The following is a 21934-nucleotide window of genomic DNA, read 5'->3' as shown; positions in this document are numbered from 1 at the left end:
TTGGACATTAACCTAGAAGACACTTCTGCAGGGGTGAAGCATTTAACACTTTGCCTATAGAACCTTGAAATGTGTAGCCCTGAAAGTATTAAATAATAACAATTGTTCAGGAAATTATATATTTTTTTCTTCTGTCTATTCTTTAAGTAAAGTGTACTAGGAAGTAATGAGTAAACTTACCAAGGTTTTCTGGGGGATCATGGAAAGAAGAGTATATTGGGAAATTTTACTAGGAAATGTGATATAATAAGGCTTTGCTCTACCGAGGCAGGACTAGGAAGTAAAAAATTATAGTTTTAAACCTAAAGGATAGGTGTCAGAAAAGAGAAACCAAAATGAAAGACCTAAGGAGGAGGCCCTGGACTATAAGGATTTTAAGGAGCTGCACTGTGACATTGAACCTATTCTTTAAACTTGTGCTGTGCTCAGTCATTCGGTCCTATTGGACTCTTTGTGACCCAATGGACTATAGCCTGCCAGACTCCTCTGTCCATGGGGATTCTCCAGGCAAGAATACTGCAGTTGGTTGCCATTTCCTCCTCCAGGGGATCTTCCCTATCCGGGGATTGAACCTGAGTGTCTTGCGTCTCCTGCATTGGCAGGCGAATTCTTTACCACTGGGCCACCTGAGAAGCCCTATGCTTTAAATTTAAAACTGTTCATTTTCTATCCCATTAACTGAGTGGTGGTGGTTGAGTCGCTAAGTCGTGTCCAACTCTTGTGACCCCATGGACTGTAACCTGCCAGACTCCTCTGTCCATGGGATTCTCCAGGCGGGAATACTGGAGTGGGTTGCCATTTCCTACTCCAGGGGATCTTCCCGACCCAGGGATCAAACCTGGGTCTCCAGAACTACAGGCAGATTCTTTACCAACTGAGCTTGGAGGGAAGCCAAGTGGAAGGTGTCAAAAGAGGGCAGTCTTATAGGCCACACCCACCCTGGGAGCCGCGTTGCACACTGGGTAGCTCCAAAGAGCAGAGAAAGGAATGAGTTGCTGCTGACTTGGTGGACTAAGTCCCCCTAGAACTGCTGATGGGGATGTAGTTTAGGCTAAAGCATATGACATTGATTTTTTTCCTACTTGCACAACATTGCAGGTAGGAAAAAATTGGTAAAATGTGTATAGCATAAAATTTTAAAATGTGTACCATTCATTGGCTTAACGTGCATTCACAGTGCTGTGCAACTTCCACCGCTTTCAATTTCCAGAACTTTTTCATCACTGCAAACAAATACTGTACCTGTTAAACAATTACTGTTCATTCTCTCCTTCCCCCAACCCAGGTAACCTCTATCCTACTTGTTGTCTCTATGTGTGTGCTTCGTTGCTCAGTTGTGTCCAACTTTTTACCACTCCATGGACTGTAGCTTGCCAGGATCCTCTGTTCACGGGAATTCTTCAGGCAAGAATACTGGAGTGGGTTGCCATTCCCTTCTCCAGGGGAGCTTCCCAACCCAGGCAGCAAACCTGCATTGTAGATGGATTCTTTACCTTCTGAGCCACCAGGGAAGCACTGTTGTCTCTATGAATTTGTTTATTATAGGTACCTCATTAAGTGGAATCATTTGATACGTGACCTTTTATGTCTGACTTCTTTCACTGAGCACAATGTTTTCAAGGTCCATCCATTTGTAGCATGTATTGAAATGTCATTCCTTTTTAAGCCTGACTAATAGTCCATTGTATGTTTAAACCACATTTTGTTTTTCCACTCATCTGTTGATGAACATCTGAATCGTGTCCACATGTTGGCTATTGTGAACAATGCTGATGTAAATATGGGTGAACAGGTATTTGTTTTGAGTCCCTGCTTTCAATTCTTATGGGTATATACTTCGGAGTGGAATTGCGGGATCATATGATTTAAGTTTAGCTCTTTGAGGAATTGCCAAACTGTTTTTCCAAATTGCCAAATGTTGGCTGCATCATTTTACATTGTCCACCAGCAGTGTACAAGAGTTCCAAGTTCTCCACATCCTGGCCAACACTTGTTATTTTCCACTTTTTGATAACAGTCATCCTAATGGGTGTGAAGTGGCTTCTTCTCATGGTTTTGATTTGCATTTCCCTAATGTCTAATGCAGAGAAGGCAGTGGCACCCCACTCCAGTACTCTTGCCTGGAAAATCCCATAGACGGAGGAGCCTGGTGGGCTGCAGTCCATGAGGTCACTAAGAGTCGGACACAACTGAGGGACTTCACTTTCACTTTTCACTTTCATGCATTGTGGAAGGAAATGGCAACCCACTCCAGTGTTCTTGCCTGGAGAATCCCAGGGACGGGGGAGCCTGGTGGGTTGCCGTCTGTGGGGTCGCACAGAGTCAGACACGACTGAAGCGACTTAGCAGCAGCAGCGTCTAATGATGTTTAGCATCTTTTCATTGTGCCTATTGCAAAAAAGCCAGCTGGGATTTTGGTAAGGAGTGGGTTGACTCTGTAGATATATTTGGGGAGTACTCCTATCTTAACAATATTAAATCTTCTAATTGTTGAACACTGGCTGTTTTTCCGTTTCTTTTGGTCTTTAATTTTTGAATGATGTTTTGTAGTTTTCAGTATACCAATCTTGTCCTTTACTTAAATTCATTCATTAGTATTTTATTCTTTTTGATACTATTGGAAGTAGAATTGTTTTCTTAATTTCATCTTCAGACTGTTGATTGCTGGCATATAAAAATATAATTGAGTTTTAAAATATTGACCTTATATATGGCAATCTTGCTAAACTCATTTATTAGCTCTAATAGTTTTTTTTTTTTTTTCTGCACTGGGTCTTCATTGCTGCACCCAAGCTCTCTCTGATTTTGGCAAACGGGGGCTAACTCTAGCTGTGGTGCATGGGTTTCTCATTGCAGTGACTTCGTTGTTGCGGCTCATGGGCTCTCGGGTGCATGGGCTTCAGTAGTTACAGCTCATAGGCACTAGAGTGTGTGCTCAGTAGCTGTGGTGCACGGACTTAGCTGCTCTGTGGCATGTGAGGTCATCCCTGGACCAGGGATTGAACCCGTGTCCCCTGCATTGGCAAGAGGATTCTTAACCTCTGGACCACCAGGGAAGCCCTTCTAATAATTTTTTATAGTGGATTCACCAGGATTTTTTACATATAAGATTATGTCATCTGCAAATAATAGTTTAATTCTTCCTTTCTTACCTGAATGCCTTGTAGTTCTTTTTCTTTCCTTGGTTTGAGCCACATGTACAATGTTGAACAGAATCAGTGACATCCTTTTAAAGATGCATTTTTAAATTTTTTTATTTTAAGTATTATTTAGTTGGCTGTGCTGGGTCTTAGTCGTAACTTTCAAACTCTTAGCTGGAACATGTGGGATCTAGTTCCCTGACCAGGGATCAAACTCAGACCTTGTGCATTGTGAGCTTGGAGTCTTAGTCACCGGGGAAGTCCCTAAAGGTGCAGTTTTGATAGGGGTAAATAAAAGACCTATGTTCAACATTTACCAATCCTGTCTGGTGACCTTGTAAGAATCACTGATTCTTTTTGTTATCTAACATCAATAGTAATAAATGTTCTGGCTATCTCATGCGGTTCTGAGGATTAAATAAAACAACCATTCACTTAGAGGAGTGTACGTGGATGGCAGTCTACTCTTTAGGAGCTCATACACTAGTGGAAGACAATCCATTCATGGAAATAATTATAAAAATAAGATTAAATGTGGTGTCAGTTATTAGGCCTATGAATTTTGTGTCTTGGACACTTTATTGGATGATTTTTATGGTGAAACTGTGTAGTTTACTACTGTATACGGAAATAGTTAAAAGTTATTGTTAATATTTGTTTTTCGCTGCTCTAGGTCTTCATTGCTGGGCATGGGTTTTCTCTAGTAGCAGAAAACGGGGGCTACTCTCTAGTTGCCCTGCCTGGGCTTCTCACTGGGGTGACTTCTCTTGCTGCGGAGCACATGCTCTAGGGCACTCGGGCTCCGTAGTTGTGGCTCACGGATTAGCTGCCTCCTAGCATGCGGCATCTTCTCGGATCAGGGCTTGGACTGGTGTCCACCGCATTGGGAGACGGATTCTTAACCAACAGACCACCAGGGAAGCCCTGAAAATTTAATGTACTGATAACATTATGCTCTCCTAGTGTCATCCTAGTTTGGACTCCATCTTAACAAGCGTTTATTAAAAAGGAACTTAATTGTAGCCACTAAATCCAACCCTGTTCTACACAAAATGTAATTTTATTTTTTAGGGTTTTGCTCTAATTTTGCATACAATTTGGTGTCCACAGCGATTTTTACGTCCAAAGAGTATCTGTGCTTAAATTAGGAGCTACATTTCTTTTCTCTTCTGGGCATTCAAGACAGGCTGTATTTTCCTTGCACTCCATTTATTTGAGTTTAGCCTGGTAGGCTTCACGTTGGATTATAAACAAAAGTAGAAAATAATGCATGACATGGATGACATAGGTTCGTAAGGCCCTTCCGGGTTCTAACACTGAATTGTGCCGATGATTTGGTATGAGGCTAATCTTGGCACATTCGCTATGCCACCAGTGGCACCTAACAGTGTTCTTTTTGATGTTTCAAGGCTCCAAAGGGTGGCAGGTCACGGTCAGGCTGTGAAGGAGCCCAAATGCTTTCTGGCACAGGTGCTGCAGGATCACCTGAATGAACTTCTCAGAGCACCTGCTTCTAAGATTGGGGAGAGGGCCCCCACTCCCAACTCCCCCCTGCCATCACAGGAGATAGCCACACCTTCTCCCTATCGGCAAGGAGCAGGTGGCTGGCCCTTGGCATCTCGCACCACGGCCCTCGCAAGGTACCCGCCCCGTGGGCCTGGCCGGCTCACACGTGTCGAGGGTCAGCTGTGCCACTGGGACCCCCCCCCCCCAACCACTGCGAGCGCGACCGCCCAGCGCGCGGTCTCTGGATCCGCCACCCCTCCCCCCACAATCCCGGAAAGGGGGGGGAGTGGTGACGTCATCATCCGGGCACTCGGCGGCGGGGCCTTGGTTCACAATGGAACAAAAACAAGCGGCCCGAGTCAAACTCTGAGCGACGCGACTGTGGCTTGCGCGGTTAACTCTGTCCTGTCCACGCACCCTGCCAATCCTGACATCCCAGTTCCTTCTTCGGCGTGCCAGAGCCTTTCGGGTCTCCCCGCCCCCGCTTCTGCCCATCCTGCCACTTCTGTCCTCACACCGCCCCGGAGGCGAGGGGCATGGAACAGTTCCTGGCCGTAGTACAACCCTGGAGGGCCCGACCGAAATAAACGGTACTGTTTGAGAAATCCTGACCGCATTTTCCTCCCTTCCCCCAGCCCGGCTCCTCGAATTCCAAGGGTCTTTCGCCTGGCCCGGCTTTTCCCGAGGCGGGAGCCATTCTCCCCCGACGGAAGACCGCCCCGGCTGGACGGGGGAGAAAAGGGAGAGAAGGAGCCGCTGAGCGAGAAGGGGGGTGGGGTGAAGGAGGAGGAGGGCTCAGGGGCTGGCCCCGTGAGGGGCGGGGCTTGGCGAGGGCGGGGAACCTCGGGTCTGGGCGGGGCTGGGGCTTGTAGGAGTCTGCGCCGTCGCGCTGCTGCCTCCGCCGCCGCCACTGCTGCTGCCACCGCTACCGCCGCCGCCACTGGCCGAGCGGTTTTTTTTTTTTTTTGGTTTGCCGGATCCGCCATATTGAAGAGGACGGGCATCCGCGGCTGCGGAAGCTAGTCTCCGCCGCCGCCGGAGCCGCAACCTCCCTGCACCCGGCCCGTCCGGGCCTCTGCCGCGCGGAGCCCCTCCCCGTATCGCTCAGCTCACAGGCCTCGCGGGAGGCGGCTTCTTCTGCGCCCGGTGCTTCGCTGGGCGCCGGGTGCTAGGAGCAAGCCGCAGCAGAGTGAGCAGGCCCGGAGCGGGGACAGAGGCGGCGACCAGTAGAAGGTGAAGCCGCCACTGCGGGAGGAGGAGCAGGAGGAGGTGACGCAGGAGAAACGCACCGCCCGGAGCCCGTCTGCGCTCAGAAAGAGCCTCAGCCCGAGGCGAGAAGGGGGAAGAGGCCCGCCGCCGGCTGAGGAGGGAGGGGGAGGAGGAGGCGGCCGCGGCCACCTCTGCTGCAAGGCGGGCGCGGCGAGCAGCGAATTCCGGTGCCCCTGTGCAGCTCCCCGGTCCCTACGCCTACGGTCCTTCGACACACTTTGTCGCTCGTCACCCTTGGGCCTGGGATGCACCCAGGGTCGGCCTTGTCCCGGGACTGAGCCTTGATTGTCGCCTCCGCGTGTCTTGCTTCTTAAGAGAAGACGCCTGTGTCGTGCGGTGAGTAGCCAGCAGCGCCGGGACGACGCGCTTTTCCGGGGCCAACAGCTGGATCGAGGGGAGGGGAGGGGAGGGGAGGGGAGGGGAGGAGGGCTAGGGGGTGTGCGTGTGCGCGGTTTTTCTCGCCGCGGCCGCAGGCCGGGCCGGGGGCTTCCAGGTCCCGGTCCTGGGCCTCGGGCGGGGAGGGAGCGCGCGGCGCGGGTGGGGGCGCGGGTCCCCGTTCCACGCCGAGCCGGCGTCCCGGGAGCGTGTCTGTATGTTTTGGACTGTAAGGGAAAATGGCTGACGGCTCCGTCCCTCCCCCCTCCTCCCCTTCCCGTCCTGTCTGGGGCCGAGTCGGAGGAGGGAGTCTCCGGGCGCGGCGTGCAGCCCCCGCATCCGCAGCCCACGGCCAGGTCGGCGCCGGGGGCTCCTCGCCCCCAGGCCTCGGGGCTTGCAGCCCGGCGCTCGGCGGGCTCGCAATCGCTCTCTTTCCCGGTCTCGTTCCACTTGACACCAAACGCCATTACTGAGGTGGAGTGATTTGGAGCCGTAGAGCTAGGCCTCGGCTACGCCTGGCTATCGGGCCCGCCGACTTGTCCACCTCCCCCCCACCCTCCCGTGATAACCCGCAGCTTCTCCTGGGCCCTGGGGTCTGGGAGCCGGAGCCGGGTTATCGGCCTCCTCCACCTCCCTCATTTACGGAGGGCTAAAGCTGCGGAAGATGTTTTGATGCAGAAATCGCTTCCTAGCGAGCTTGGACCCACCACCTTTATATTTTTAACTGTTTCTGCAAGGAAAAAAAAAAAAAAAGTACTAGCATGTGCGAGTTGGTTAATGATAAAACCTTCGGATTCTTGTGACGTGAGGCTTCGGATTTGAGAAATAGTATATTTTTCATTCATTGTGAAATATTCAAGAGTTAGGGAGCAGGTGTATACGTGTTTTGCAGTATTTGTATGGATTTCTGGGGCGACTGGAACTTACCCGGGGATTTTTAAACTCTTCAACAGAATCTGCTTAAATTAAGCTTGTTATTATTTGGAAGTTCCATAGTTAAAATGTTAATTGGGTTTTCCGTCGTGCAGTTTACAGGTGTGTGTAATTTCTTCAGATTATCTTTGAATGTAACTGAGCGGGTTCATGGTTAAATAGTCACGCTTCATTTCGAGGCGAGGGAAAAGACTTTTGCAGCTCTCTCTGACCTGGAAACCCTCGAGTCCCCCTGAATCTGCCTAACATTGGTAAACCTTAACTTTTGAGGAAGAATTTGGGAGTCTTTGATTAAAGAAACTTTTTAGCAGGTACTTAACCTCTTTTGGAGCGCATTATCCATTCTTAGCGATTATATGGTAAGGACTCCTTAACCGTGACTCGCTGGGCTTTGTTAATCCGTACACTTGAACTTAAAAATAGAGACTACAAACTCTTCTTTAGATCTTACTGGTGTACTGATTCGGTGGGCTGCCATTTTGGTTTTACCAAATGCCTTCATAGTTCTGAAAGATTTATGCATTCAATGTACAAAGATGTCAACATTCTCCATTTGATAACCCATGTGCTTTGTCATACTTGTAACAGCGCTTGGATTAGAGTGAAAAACATTTGGAGTTGATACACCAAGGGCGAACTCAAAATGATTCTGATAGCGTATTATGTTTTGTTTTCTCATTTAAAAATGATCCTTTTGAACTATACATGCTTTTTTTCCTCTACCCTGTTCCCTATATTTTTTGCAAGAACACAATTTGTAACTCTCAACCTGTTATCTTAATGTTCTCTTGCCGTTTCTTTTGTTTGCTGACCTTGGTAGTTTCTGAGAGAGAAAATTTCTGGAGGGATTAAATAGCAGCAAAAACCATACAAGAATCTATGAATCTAGAATCTGAGAATCTAAATTCCTAAGAAAGGAACTTTGAAGGGCGAGTGTTACCTTTCATCAAATTTCTGGAATCCCTTGGTGTTAACATAGTTTTCTTGTTTTATCGATGAAAATGCTTCAGGAGGATTTACTTTAGATCTTTTTTTTTTTTACCCAGGCTTTTGAAATAAATTTTCTGATATCTCAAGAAAACGAGATATTTTATGCATACCTCCTTAAAGATAATTCTTCTGATATGATATTAATAATGCTGCTTCGTTTTTGAAAATGGATTTTTCTCATGAATTTGCTAGTCCTCAAGTTCCTGATTAGTTGGGCACAGCAAGCATTCTTTTCGCTCATTGTTTCGTAAGCTTATTGTTTGTTTCATAACAATTTTTGTACTTTCAGAATTTTTATATTGCAACCAAACTTTGTTTAAATCAGGTTAAAGAAAGTTGTTTTAAAGGATTAGTTCTCTTATAAATGTTTTGGACAATTAACAGGGGTAGGGGAATTTTACTCTGTGGCTGTGGAGCTAGTTGGTTTTTTTTTTTGTTTTTTTTTTTTTTTTAATTTTAAACAGTGTAATGCTTTTATTTAGCCTGCATTATATTTTTCTTAGTGGTGGTATGTTCTCTGAATCTTGAGATATTTTCCCCCAGAATTTGGAAAATGAGGTTTTAGTTTCTCTGTAGTTCTTTGAGGAGCTGTATCTTCGAAAGGTATTGTATTTATTGCTAAATTCTCTTCTAATTTTAACATGGAGTCTAACAATGTTTAGAAAAGGTTTAATGCGTTGGACCTCAACCCTGACTGTACATTAGAATCACTTAGGGAAGTTTTTTGTTTTTAAAAACAAAACAAAAACTAATGCCTGGGTCCTGCTCCCAAAGACTTATTAATTGGTCTGATACGGGCCCTGGGCAGAGGTGTCTTTTAAAAGGATTGTGGGTGATTGTCACGCTGTCAGGGTTGAAAAACCACTGTTGTTGCTGGTAGCATGTTCTTACTGAACTTTCTAGTGGATAAATAAGATAGTTTTTTCTTCCTTAACTGTTTTCCATTATCACAACAATTGTCATTTGTTGAATTATGTGCCAGGACTGTGTTAAACACTCCATTTGACACCATATGTGGATATTAAATATTATTTCCATTAAACAAAGGGCTAAGGTCTGTTAGGTTCAAGTAGTGGTGCTTCGACTACTCTGCCTTGTTAATAAAATGATGCCAATTATTTTTTTTTAATGGGACTTTTGTTTCCTGTACCAGAGAGGCTTTAGATTAAAATTTTAATAAAAATATAATAGTCTGCAATTTCAGAAATATCTTGATTGACTAAGGGAAATGCTAAAACTCTGCTGCAAATAGGTTCTTCCTTCCCCTTCCATATGTTTCCCAACACGTTCAGGTTGATCGTTTAGTTGGTGGATCTGTTTATGACTAAAATAACGTAAGGCAACTTAAGATTTCTAAAAGATGCAACATCAGACATTTTCTTTCCCAGCAATTTATTTAAATCATCCCATAAGTGAACATTTAGTATCATGTGAATTTCTGTTACCTCAATTTGAGAACTCTTGAGTTTTACTTAGCTTAGTTTAAAATCGGTGTAATTTTCACAAAAAGATTTTCAAAATGAAGGGTTTTATTTTGCCTTTTTTTTTTTTGCAGTATTGGTTGATAATTTTATGGGATGAATGAAATAGCAATAACACCTTTATTTGGTATTTCTCTTAATTCCCTTGGTCCATTGTGCTAAATTCTATATGAGAAGGTTGCTAATAACAGAGTCTGTGAGCATCCTTAAGGTGTCACACGATTTGTCACAGATCTGTCACTTTAATGATCACTGGCTTCCTATTTCCTATGCTGTAGGGTCCATCATGAGGAAAAAAAAATATCACGAAAGGTCTGATATTGGAGTTTGAATTTATCGTTCAGTTATTACTCTTGCATATAAAGTAATGATCAATGTAATACGCTTTTAAGGAATACGGTGTGAAAAGGCATACTGTTAAGATGAGATACGTTACATAAATTTTTTTCTTCAAATGTGCCCATGCTAGTCTTTTGGGCCCCAGCACACGCACTCTCTCTCTACATGCATTTCATAGCTGGTGGGTTTCCAGTTCTACAGTCACTGTCTATAACAATTTTCTAGTTGAGCTGTGTATCAGAATCACCTGTGCAGCTTTTTCAAAATGTATTTGCTTGGGTCTTACTCTCTGGAGATTATAATTGAGTAGATTTGAGGTGGCAACTGGCATTTAAAGACTAAGAATATGATTCTGATGAGCAGCTAGGTTGTTTTTTGGCAATGTATTTTAGAAAAAGGGAAAATGAGATTCTGAGTTAACACATATTAATTTTTTATCTCTTACTGAGCATCTCCTTAGAGTTAGAGTTTCAACTTTAATACTAACATTATTAATACCTGTTAAGGCATTAGTTTTCTTTTCATCAAATATTTATTTGGCATCTACCACGTGCCAGGCACTGTTCTAGAGATTACTGTTTGGAAGCTTTTGTTATATGAAATGAGGGCCATTGGACTAGCTGGTCTCTGAAGTCCTTCCTAGCTCTAATTTTGTTATTCCTTATTGTGCTTCATAGAAGGGGCCTTAGTTTAAGTTGTTGTAAGAAATACGCTGGGGCTTCTCTGGTGGCTCAGCAGTAAAGAATTCGCTTGCAATGCAGGAGACATGAGTTTGATCCCTGGGTCAGGAAGATCCCCTGGAGGAGGGCATGGTAAGCCACTCCATATTCTTGCCTGGGAAGTCCCGTGAACAGAGGAGCCTGGCGGGCTACAGTCCATGGGGTCACATAGAGTCAGACACGACTGAAGTGACTGAGCACGCACGCATGCAAGAAATATGCTTAGTTATCGTTCAAGCCAGTGGAACTTGCCTTTTACCTTTTATTCTCTTTAAGTAAATTAAATAGAATTTCCCTATGAATGCCAGCCTTCTCCGGTGAGCCCAAATGTCAAGTACAGCGGACATGTATTCTTTCAGTATTGGTTTTAGAAATAGCCGTATTTAGGATGCTTTTAATTTTGGGCCGGTAACTACTACATACTCTGGTGTCAACTGTTATTTTACCATTGATGTTCTGTCAGTTATCTCTGCACTGCTTGTATTTTTTTGTCTTATTTTGTTCAGATGCTTTGATTAATTTTACTAGTTCACATTCTTTCTGGGTTGGTGGCATCTATCTGATCAGATTCAAGATCCTAAGTCATTGACATATGCCTGGCACGTAGACTTTCAATAATTATTTGTTGGACATTTAGTTCATTTTCTTAGTATGATTCCTCTATTTCTTTGCCCCCCCCCCCCCCCCAATTCTCTTTATTACTTGGAGTCACTTAACTTGACCAAATAATCCTTTTATGATGAGCAGTCCTGGAAGGATCTAGTCAAACTCCTTGTTTTTCAGGTGTGGAACATGGCTCAACAAACTAAGTAACTTCACTAAGATAGTGTGCATAGACTAGCTTCTGTGTGAAGCTATTTCCATATCTAACAAGCCATGTTAATTACTGAATTCTTTGGATTCCATAACCTTTGTAGTCATTCAAAATTCACACTTAAAATCTCTTCTTAATAATGGATAAATAAGGTCAGAGATTCTGTCCTTCACCTTTGTGTATTACAGAACACACAGAATGACATTGTTTACCGGGACTTCCCTGGTGGTCCTGTGGTTAAAACTCTGTGCCTCCACTGCAGGGGGCATGGGTTCTATCCCTGTTGGGGAACTATAAGATCCCACATGGCCCACCGTGTGGCCAAGAACAAACCAACCCTCCAAAACAAAAAGAAACCTCCCCCCAAGATTGTAAACAATAACTTTGACGGCCTGAATGGCAAAATTTGGGGGAATGTTTGACTCCTGATGTCTAGAATGGCCTATACAAAATTGATGTATCATATTATGGCCCCTTTCTGTTTATCTTTTCTGTAACTGATCAATCATGTACGCTTTGAACACTTTAGACTAATTGGCCAACCACTACCGAAGAATTGTTTTCCTTGGGACAGCTTTGGGCTGATTGTCTTGGATCCGATCCTCTGCTACAGAGCCTATGAAGTGGGAAGAGAAGAAAATTTAGAAAGAAAAGGAGCAGGAGAAATCTCTTTTTCCTGTCAATTTATTAATGTCCATTTCCTTCATACTGACTTTGGTGATTATTAAGAGTTGTAAGTTTAGGTGGTTGGTTTCCTCTCTGTGTTCTGGTCTTTTCTTTCAGCTGGCTACTTAGAACTTCTAAGTAAGTCTACCCTGTTTAACTTGGATAAGGAAATTATGTGGTATTAGACCCATGTTCTGCCTGCTGCTGCTAAGTCTCTTCAGTCGTGTCCGACTGTGCAGCCCACCAGGCTCCCCCGTCCCTGGGATTCTCCAGGTAAGAACACTGGAGTGGGTTGCCATTTCCTTCTCCGCATGTTCTGCCTAGGTAGTATAGAAAGATTTGGCCTCTCCTTGATAACACTGCCTGAGTCGTTTCTTGTAAAGGGCCAGATTATAAATATTATAGACTTCAGTTTTTGCATTCTAAGAGGCAAAATCAAAGCTATTAGGTAAATTTTTTGTTGATAAAATTTAAACTTTAATGATAATTGAGTACAATTAATTGTAATTCTGGTCTAATGAGAGGCATATAGAATGGGGGGGAAGACTAACAATACAGTATTTTGCCTATTGGGAGTTTAAAGTTCATATGCTCTGCCATCAGGTTCACCCTGTGTGAAATCCATTCTCAAGTTTGTGGGCTGTACAAAAACAGGAGGCTAGGTTTCATCTGTGATTGTAGTTTGGCAGCCCTGGTATGGAGCATTGGTTCTCAAACCTGGAGGGCTTGTTAAAACAGATTGCTGGGTCCTGCCTCCAGAGTTTGATTTAGTAAGTATGGAATGGGGCCCGAGAACATGCATTTCTAACAACTCCCAAGCATGGAACTACTCTTGGAGAATTACTGGTTTAGAGATGAAATCCAGCATATCCTAATTCTCTTCAGGTTAATCGCTTTGTCTAATTTTTTTGAATATTTTTTGTTTTATTTTGCTTTGTACTTTAAATTCAGTGATTACACGTTAAATGCCTGTTGTGTAGTGTTATACCAGGTAACAGATACACAAGGTGAACAAAACAGAGTTGTCCCCATTATACATACTGGTTGGAGGGAGTTTAAAAATTAATTTTCACAAACCCTTTAGAACTGGAGTCTGGGGACAAAGAGCATGATTTTAAAAGCAGTGCAGTGGTGTTTGATACTCATGTTAAAGGAAAGCTAAATTGGAAAGGTTCATTATCAAAATATTCATTAATTTGATTTCTGAGGGGATAATATTCTGTTTAAATGAATTTTTCAAAACCCCAAAACTTGCTTTTAAATACTTAAAACCAATTTATTATTTGATGGAAAGCTTTCTAAAGATGTTATGTGCTTTTTAAAAAATTATCTGATTATGAAATTACTGTTTTCTATTCGGTTTAAAAGTTTGGGTAGCATAAGAGAATGAAAGCAAGGAGCAAAACACACAGACTCCACCCCCTGATAATGCCGTCATGTAGAAGCAACCTTGCTATTAGCTGTGTGTTAAAGGTTCTCGTCACATGATCAGTTTATTAAGTCGTGTTTGCTCCTGTCCTGCCTCCACTTCTGCCTCAGGACTTCAGAGTGTGCTGTTCGTTCATCCTAGAAGACGCAGTTTTGGGTCCCTCCTCACTCTACTGCTCCTTTTTAAGATGCTGCTTTGGTAAATATTGCTCAAAAATCATGAAATTGATTTTAATATGATTTTCCAACTTTCCTGCTGTTTAAAACTTTCTTTTCCCTGCCCTCTGTTCGTTTGACTCAGGATTCTTGGTACACCTTGTGTGAGTCCCCACTTCGCTTGCCTTTTCTTCAATCCCCCTTTTAGGGGCTTTCTGTTCTTTGCTAGTGGGAGTAACATCGGGAGTATAATTTAACTATTTTTGGCCTGTTTCATTTTAGGTATTTCTTGCTTTTCTTCTTTGGTGGCTATTGAAGTTTAAGGATGGTTCGCATATACACTAAAAAGGTCCCAGACTGTTTTGAATTAAAAATTTTTTTTTTCCCTTAAGCTATCTCACTTTCTCAATGTTTATTTTCACTTTTGTCAGTCCTGGTTCCAGTCTTATTTCCTCCTCCCCCCCGCCCCACCCTTTAAACTGTGCTGTGGACTGGGAAAGGAGGTAAGAGTTAATAGTCTAATTGTGTGTGTGTGTGTGTGTGTGTGTATATATGTATATAGAGTGTGAATTTCTTCCAAGAACTTTGAGCTCTGCTTCCTGTTTCTGTATTTTTTTCCATTGAAACATGTTAGTCCTCAACGGTGATACGTAAGATTTTTGTATACTCAGTACTTTAATACACTATGTATTAACCTCCCTTCTTTTTTTCTTTTTTGGTGGGGGGAGCTGCGCTGGGTCTTTGTTGTGGTACATGGACTTTTCATTAGTGGTACAAGGGTGTCTCTGGTCGTGGTGCATGGGCTTAGTTGCTCCGAATTATGTGAAATCTTAATTACCTGATCAGGGATTGAACCCACATCCCCTGCATTGGAAGGTAGATACTTAACCACTGGACCACCAGGGAAGTAACCTCCCTTCTTTAAGTCGCGTTCAGACTTCTGTCCATTAGCTGAAATGAAGCAAATGTCTTTTTATTGCATGGTGGTAGCCTGGTGGGCTGCCGTCTATGGGGTCGCACAGAGTCGGACATGACTGAAGCGACTTAGCAGCAGCAGCATTGCCTGTCTGAGAACAGTTCTGTTTCAGCAGTTACGCTATATTTGTACAGTACTGTCTTGTATGTTAATTTGCAAGTTCAATTGTATTTTGCCCCTTCAAAAATGAGTAGGAAAACAAAAGTGCATCAGCTTGGGGCTCACACCTGATGTCTTTGAGGCAAGGAACTGATTGGGGATGTGAATCTTTAACCTTAACTGGATTAGGTTCTGCTCATTGGTTATGTTGGTTGACTTTGTTCAGTGGTGAATGAAATAATTAGAACAAAATAGGAAATTAAGTATGGTAAGTATGTAATAAAGCTTATTTGTGAAAGGTGAAGTGTAATTAGGGATTTTATAATACTTTCCTTTACTCTGACAAAGTTGGAAACGCCTCTATAAACATGTGAATCTGTTGTTTGGCTTTGAAAGATTTGACTTCTGTCATATTTTCAGGAATGCATTATGTATGAAAGGAGGGTACTGACTATAGACAGCGTTTGCCCAGACTCTTGTGGAAATGACTACAGAAAGTCTCGTTTTCTTATATTTAACCTGTGTATAAACGTTTACCGTGTTCCCTGTACACAGATATCAATCAGTTACCAAAATTCTTTTTGTTGTTGTTGAATGTAATTGACATACAGTATTAGTATCAAGTGTACGATATAGTTATCCAAAATTCTTGAGAGTTTTTAACTTGAAGCATGCTGAACTGGGGTGAGAGACACTGTGAGTCTGGGCAGAGGTTTGGAGAAGCCCAGTGGAGTCTCTGTCTTATAATGAATGTCATTATCAGAGCTACCTGTCAGCTATCTTGAATTGCTTCTACTGGAAAATCCCATGGACAGAGGAGCTTGGCACGCTGCAGTCCATGGGATTGCACGGAGTCAGACACAACTGAACACACGCACAGTACACCAGGATCACCTTAGTTATCCTCAGTGCACCATGAGAAGAAGAATCATGTCAGTGAAAAGAGACTAATGGAAAGATTCTTTGGCTTCTGTTCATCTGTCGTTGCTGTTTAGTAGCTCAGTCATGACCGACTCCTTTGCAACCCTAGGGACTGTAGCCCGTCAGGCTCCTCTGCCCATGGGGATTCTCCAGGCAAGCATACTGGAGTGGGTTACCACTTCCTACTCCAGGGGAGCTTCCCAATCTAGGGATCGGCTCTTGTGTCGTTGGCAGGCGGATTCTTTACCACTGCGCCACCTGGGGAGCCTTTTGTTCATCCACACAGCCACAAAAATCAGGTTCTTCAAGTACCACCATTTCTCTTCCTTCTCTCTTCCCAAATACTGCTCAAAACTCTTACCAGCTTTACCCAAATAGGTCATTTTGATGTAATTGCCATCTACTTTTCAGAGGTTACTTCTTCTCCCACCTAATCAAACTATTCATGGTTGATGTGGATGCTCTAGTCTTTGCAGTTCCCGTGGCTGTACTTTTGGAACTCTATCTCCCCTTTGTGGCTAGCCTGCCACCTAGCTCACAAGCCACCTTAATGAACTATTTTCTGATTTTCTATAGTAGGAAGTAGTATTTATTTTCTCCCTCATAGCTCAGTCGGTAAAGAATTTGCCTGCAGTGCAGGAGACCTGGGTTCAATCCCTAGATTGGGAAGATCCCCTGGAGAAGAAAGTGGCAACCCACTCCAGTATTTTCGCCTGGAGAATCCCGTGGACCGAGGAGCCTGGCGGGCTACAATCCATGGAGTCACAGAGTCAGACACAACTGAGTGAGTGAGCATGCATGTACGCACGCATGGCCGAAGATAAAAGAGTGGTTTAGGGCGAGTGGAGTAAGGGAAGGAGGTACTTGAGACTTCACTTATATGAGGATGATGCTTTGGCTTCTGTATCACTGAATGGAGTGCGTGATAAGTCGCTTCAGTCGTGTCTGACTCTGCTGCCCTATGGACTGTAGACTGCCAGGCTCATCTGTCCGTGTAATTTTCCAGGCAAGAATACTGGAGTGGGTTGCCATTTCCTCCACCAGGGGGATCTTCCCAACCCAGGGACTGAACCCGTGTCTCTTTATTTCTCCTGCATTGAGAGACAGGTTCTTTACCACTAGCGCCACCTGGAAAGCCTTTAAAAAACAGTCCTTAGCTAAAAACCTTTATTATCTTCCCTTTAAACTCTTTTTTCCCCCACTCTCTCCACTGAGAGCTTCTTTCTGTTCAGATCTATTGAACGGTCATCAGGAGAAAGGAATCTGTATTATAGAATGACTTTCTCAATGTGGCTCCACTACTTAAACAGTGGATTCTCAAAGCACATGCCTTTTTATATATATATAACCAACCCTTTCCCTCAACATGTAGGGGACTAGAATCTGACTGGCATCCAGTTAAGTGTTAACTGTAGGCTCTCCATGATTTGTATAGGTGATATTTTACAGCTTTTTAAACAGATTGATACACAAAATAGATGAATAATGTTATTGTTTAAATAGTTGCAATAACCCCACTGACTCCTATTTTGGAGAGTTTTTTGTTTTAAAAAATTTTTCATATTTGAAATGAAAATGACATAGTCAGTGAAAGTGTACTAGATTTGGAGTCAGAAGGGCTGTTATAGTTGTGTATCCCCCTCTATATGTTAAATCACTTAACTAACCTTCTGAGTCCTCCCTACACTTACCTGTAAAACCAAGGTGTTGGATAAGAGATGACTTAAGGAACTTTATTTTTTTTAAGTTAGTGAATTTTATCTGTATCCCCTAGAGATGTGGAAAAAACTGAGTCTTACAGAAGAGACATTTTCAAGTAAAGGAACATCGGAAAATTTTTTTTTTTTTTTAAGAGTTAATAGGCCTAAGCCTATTAGTTAGCATGGGATTGACAAGTAGGGAGAGATAATGTAATTTGAATTTTTCCTCACCCTTGTTTTTGGTTGTGCGTGTGTGTGTGTGGAGGGCTTTATTTTATTTAGTATCCTGTGGGTTAATTGTGCTTGCCCAACAGCTAATAGTGTGAATTTAGCCAGAGGTATAATTTCTTGGCTAGCAGAGCAGCTTAAAAGTTTGGTTAAGTTTTCATCTGAAGTCTGCTGCTGCTTTTGCTAAGTCGCTTCAGTCGTGTCCGACTCTGTGCAACCCCATAGACGGCGGCCCACCAGGCTCTGCCGTCCCTGGGATTCTCCAGGCAAGAACACTGGAGTGGGTTGCCATTGCCTTCTCCAATTCGTGAAAGTGAAAAGTGAAAGTGAAGTCGCTCAGTCGTGTCTGACTCTTAGCGACCCCATGGACTGCAGCCTACCAGGCTCCTCCGTCCATGGGATTTTCCAGGCGAGAGTACTGGAGTGGGGTGCCATTGCCTTCTCCGCATCTGAAGTCTAGATTAAGCTTTAAGAAAGTATGCCGATAAATATAGTCACAGTGATTTTTGTCTGGCACAGATGGTTTCAGAGAAAATGTTGATAACCTTGGGGTTTTTTTTTTTTTTTTTTTTCATCACTTTAAGTGGCAAAAGAAGCTTATCGTTTTTATTGTTTATCAGTAGGCCAGTCATTCTTAAACTTACTGATCTCAGGACCCATTTATAATTATCGAGGACCCCAAGGAGCTTTTGTTTATGTGGAGTTCTGTCCATCGATGCTTACTGTATTAGAAACTAAAAACAGAGACACTTAAAAACTTTGTGTGTGTTTGAAAATAAAATTCATTGCATGTTAATGTAAATAATACTTTCATGTAAAATAACTTCCAAAACAGAAATTAAAAGTGACATTTTTAAAATGTTTTTGCAAAATTTCATATCTGACTTAATTTAAAAAAAAGAAAAAAGGTGGAGTCTCTGTCTACTATTTGCTTCAATTTGTACATCATAAAGACTCTGGAAGAACTCCACTGTATACTCGAGAGAGAATGACAGTGAAAATGGCAAATAATGTCATATTATTTGTGAAAACAATTTTGATCCGTTAGATCTACTGAAAGGCTCTTAGTGGACCACACTTTGAAAACCAGTGCGTTAGACTCCCAAGGGAAGTTTGATATTATCTTTTGAGTGGCTTCCCTGCTATATAGGTTACTTTCTATTTTTTGGCCTTGTGGTGCAGCATCTGGGATCTTCGTTCCCTGACCAGGGATCAAACCCGTGTCCTCTGCGTTGGCAGCACAGGGTCTTAACCATTGGACTGCCTGGGAAGTCCAATATGTGTCTTTTGATGGTCTCTTTGGTATACACCCAGAAGTGAAATTGCTGGATTGTAGGGTATATATGTGTTTAACTTTAGTAAATACTGCCAAATCGATTTCTCAAGTATTTGTACTAGTTTAGAATCCTACCATCAGTGTAGTTGATGTTCTTCCTTAGCACTTAGCATTGTTGGTCCTTTTGAGTTTGGCCATTTGGGTGGAGATTTAGAAATATCTAATTGTGGCTTCAGTATCTATTTGCCCGTGTTTAATGATGATAGAACTTTTTCCATATGCTTATTGGTCTTTTAAACTCTCATTTATTGGTCCATTTAACTCTTTCTTACCTGTAAAATTGAAGCTTGGCCAGTCGATGACTTAAGTCTCTTGCAAGGGCTTCCCTGGTGGCTCAGTGGTCAAGTAGTCTGCCTGCTAATGCAGGAGACATGCGTTCGATCCCTGGTCTGGGAAGATCTTACATGCCACAGAGTAAGTAAGCCCCGTGCACCACAACTATTGAGCCTTTGCTCTAGAGCCCAGGAGCCACAACTCCTGAAGTCCACACCCCCTGGAGCCAATACAAGAGAACCCCCCCCCCCAAAAAAAAAGAAACCCCCACAATGAGACTAGAGAAAACCTTCACAGCAGTGAAGATACAGCACAACCACACACCGCCCCCCCCCACAAACACACACACTGTCTTGCTGCTCAAAATCACTAGTTCAGTGAATTCTCTGAAATAAGAGATTCTTTAAGATGAACTAGTAATTGATCTAGTAGTGACAAAGAGGATAAACATTCCTGTGATAATTTAAAACGTAATTGTGCATTTTATGGCTTTAGAATATGTCTGGAAATACGTTTGCACGTGAGAGATTGAATACTTCCAATTAAAATACGACCTTTAGAAATAAACCAAGAAGACAAGAAATAACAAGTGTTGGTGAGGTTTTGGAGAAAAAGGAGTGTGCAGTGTTGGTGGGGTGTACATTGGTGCAGCTGCTGTGGGAAATGGTATGGAGGTTCCTCAAATTACAAACAGGAACTACAATATGATGCATCAATTCTACTTCTGGTATTTTTCCTAAGAAAACGAAAACACTAGCTTGTAAAGACGTATACACCCTCATGTTTATTGCAGCATTATTTTCAGTAGCCAAAGTATGGAAGCAACTTAAGTGTCCATTGATAGATAAATGGATAAAGAAATTGTGGTATGTTTGTATATGCTATTTGGCCATAAAGAAGAATGGAATTTTGTCATTTGTGACGACACAGATGGACTTTGTGGGCAATATGCTAAGTGAAATAGGTCAGAAAGGCAGAAACCTTATAATTTCTCTTGTATGTGGAATCTTAAACGAATTGAAGTTCACTGATATTGGGAACAGATTGGTGATTACCAGAGGTAGGGAGTAGGATGGGAGAAATGGGTGAAGGACTGGCAAAATGTAAAAACATTAAAAAAAAGTTTGTTTGTTATCATAAAAGCTATAAACCAGGAAGCTTATTCCATTCTCCGTTTGTTCAGGACTGTCCAGGACTTTTATTCTTAATGCATCCTAATGTCGCTAAGCTTGTGTGCATGCTCATTTGCTTCGATCATGTCCAACTCTTTGTGACCCCAGGGCTGCAGCCCGCCAGGCTCCTCTGTCCATGGGTTTTCCCAGGCAACAATACTGGAGTGGGGTTGCCATACCCTTCTTCAGGGGATCTTCTGAACCCAGGGATCGAACCTGCATCTCCTGAGTCTCCTGCATTGCAGGTGGGTTCTTTACCACTGAGCCACCAGGGAAGCCCAGGTTGGCTATTGTTTTTTGTGTGTGTGAAATTCAGTCATGAAATACATTTTAAAGAATTTGCTTGCTGTCTGTTCCTTTAGTGGGGAGGGAGCTAGACTAGTGAATTCCTGAAGGGCAGAAACTGTGTGTTGTTTATTAGTTATCTTTTCAGGGTCTGGCACAGAGTTGCTATTCAGTAATGTCACCAAGATAAAACAAGTTATCTTTCTCATAGATATTTTATTTCACCCTGCCTTTATTTAACAAGATTTCACCTATTTAAACATACTTTAAGGAATAGGCAGGGGTAGAGATAACTCTTGCATACCCTTAACACTACTGATTTGTTTTAATAAGACTGCATGTTTTACCACCAGTGAACTTTTTATATAGACCAAATTTTCTTTGTTATAATTTTGCGTCTAGGGACTTCCCTGGCTGTCTGGTGGTTAAGACTCTGTGCTTCCACTGCACAGGGCACAGATTTGATCCCTGGTCAGGGAAACTAAAATCCTGCATGCCGTGGCATGGCCAAAAAATATATCTATGTTACATCTGATGACAGAGGGGGAGAACCAAGGTTGTGGATGCTGCCCAGTTATGCATGCCATCAGCCTTATTTGGTAATTGGTGCTGATCTTTTGTTACTCTGAACTACATTGTCTTAGGTTCCTCTGTCCCTGCACACGTTTATTGGGTTGGCCTGCTACTCATCCTTGGGCTTCCCTGGTGGCTCAGCGGTAAAGAATCTGCCTGCCAGTTTCTGCCAGTACAGAAGATGAGGGTTCGATCCCTGAATTGGGAAGATCCCTTGGAGGAGGAGATGGCAACCCACTCCAGTATTCTTGCCTGGAAAATTCCATGGACAAAGAATCCTGGTGGGCTACAGTCCATGGGGTCACAGAGAGTCAAACACGACTGCGCGCGCACACACAGAGCACATATATATATGCATAAAATTTCTTTATATTCTTACAGCAACTTGAAAAGATAGCTACTATTATCCTCATTTTATATGTAAGAAAACCAAGATACAGATGTGAAGGAACTTGTCCGGTTTGGACACCTAGTAAATAACTGAGGCAGTTTGTCTTCATTCTATATTTTTAACCACTGCACTGTATAATGTCCGACTAAATGAGTTCCATTAGC

At 43.0% G+C, this 21934-nt stretch overlaps 1 protein-coding gene across 4 annotated transcripts in view; it reads left to right on the top strand.

Moving 5' to 3' along the window:
• The first annotated feature begins 5619 nt into the window (after window positions 1–5619).
• Window positions 5620–21934, top strand: part of USP9X (ubiquitin specific peptidase 9 X-linked) — a 115792-nt gene continuing 99477 nt past the window's right edge. For all 4 annotated transcript variants that reach the window (XM_061136387.1, XM_061136385.1, XM_061136386.1 and 1 more), the window contains exon 1: window positions 5620–6251. The gene's annotated coding sequence lies outside the window, so the exon portion shown is untranslated. The remainder of the gene's footprint in view (window positions 6252–21934) is intronic.

The sequence above is a fragment of the Dama dama genome, chromosome X, assembly GCF_033118175.1.
Source record: "Dama dama isolate Ldn47 chromosome X, ASM3311817v1, whole genome shotgun sequence".
NCBI lineage: Eukaryota > Metazoa > Chordata > Mammalia > Artiodactyla > Cervidae > Dama > Dama dama.
Note: the sequence above shows the minus strand (reverse complement) of the source record. Positions and strands in the feature narration are given on the sequence as shown.